This window comes from Schistosoma mansoni, chromosome W (assembly GCF_000237925.1).
Source record: "Schistosoma mansoni strain Puerto Rico chromosome W, complete genome".
NCBI lineage: Eukaryota > Metazoa > Platyhelminthes > Trematoda > Strigeidida > Schistosomatidae > Schistosoma > Schistosoma mansoni.
The window spans coordinates 37,083,338-37,085,117 of record NC_031502.1 but is presented as its reverse complement, the minus strand read 5'-3'; positions in this window follow the sequence as shown (position 1 = coordinate 37,085,117).

Below are 1,780 nucleotides of genomic sequence, written 5' to 3'. Positions count from 1 at the left end.
AATAGTCGGTTTGCTTTTGTGTTTAATCCAGACATAATGTAGCTTTTCCAAGCACATGCGGATTCCGTTGGTTAACCAGCGTCTCTAAACTTCATATACTTTGAGAGCTACGTCTGACATTTGAGAGGATTTAAAGGTTTTCTTCATTAGCATGAGCCTAGAGTCCTGCCATTCTTAACTAATCGAACCACTTGCTTAGTCATTATGTTCCTAAGTTTCACGGACTGCTTTATGAACTTCCACTTCATAACATCAGAGTCTGCATAACGGGGTACCAGTGGATATTTTAGGTGCAGAAATGGTGAGATACCACCATATCTTTGAGTTTATTATCCTTCTATAATAGAACAATCTTTATGGGCTAGTTTGATCCCACACCAGTTTTTGCTCATAGGTAGACTTGGTCTTTCCCATCAACGCACTCTACACATTTCAAATCTCAGAGCTAACGAACTTGAAATGTCCGGAGAATGTTTCTTCACACGCGAAATGAGTCTCTTAACTCCCACTGTTATTGAAAGACCATAGCTATTAGGTCAGTATGGTGTTATGCATGGAATAAATGAGGATATGTAAGGGCTAAATGCACATTCAAAGATAAACCATGCTCCCTCATCTGACCTGCAAGCCATTTACTGCAAAACATATTTGTCTGAAGCAGAACCTGATAGTAGACTATGTCGGAAAATCCAAACCGGTGCATAATCACAATGACTGAGATGTATCAAACGATCTCTACAGACACTATCCTCAGTTACATGCATGAACAATAAGTCTTGCAAATAAGATAACCTGTTTTGAACAGAATATTATGTGTTTGGGTGCATCAAATTCACTATCGTATCTAACAGTGAACATATCTTTCCAATTTATATGAGGAGCATAGAAGTTTATAGGTATCAAACACCACGTATTTTTACCCAACAGCCCAATTTACTTTAAGACGAAATCTACAACCGACCAGATCAAACTAGGATATGTGATATCCAATATGGATCAACTGTTGCATCTATGATTACTAAAATCTCAGATTTTTCAGTACAACTTCTATACCTCATTCATAACGCTCCAACCAAACAATGGCAAATCAAGAGACAGAGGTTTGGTTAAAAATGCGGTAAAGTGTAGATGTAGATATACATATTCGAAGTAGGAACAACATATATACTTGAATAGTTTGGGAACACAAGTTATGCAATCACATTTGTACTCAAAGAAACTGATTATATCAAATAATCAGAAAATATGTCTTCCGCCAAGCAGAAAACGATACTATGTAGCTCAAGAGATATTAACAAACAAACCACGTAACGTAAAATGTTATAAAATACCAAACCCACCACTGATCAGTTCGCTCAGAAGATGAGCCACTGAAATTCTCAACAGCAATGTACATTTTTGAAAGACAGGACTACTAATTCTAATTCCATAGCGACATCCAAACTGTAAAAATGAAGAGTTAAGCCATTCAATATGACAACCACTAAAGCACAGCGAGTAAATAAACCAAAATCGTAACAGCCAGTGAGAAACCACATAATGCTAGTTCAGTTACGTAATAATTGTACAATAGGAAATAGGCATATTACATTGATCCATAAATAGACCTAAAAGTTACCATTCGTAATTCACCGGGGGATATAACAGTAAACTGGTTGCAACATCTGTTGCAAGTAAGTATCCAGCGGAGCTAGCTTCTAGGATAGCTACCATCCCACCGAAAAGTATAGATGAGCATTAGCTACAACTGCATGACGCCATGAAAATGGCGAGTAAGGTC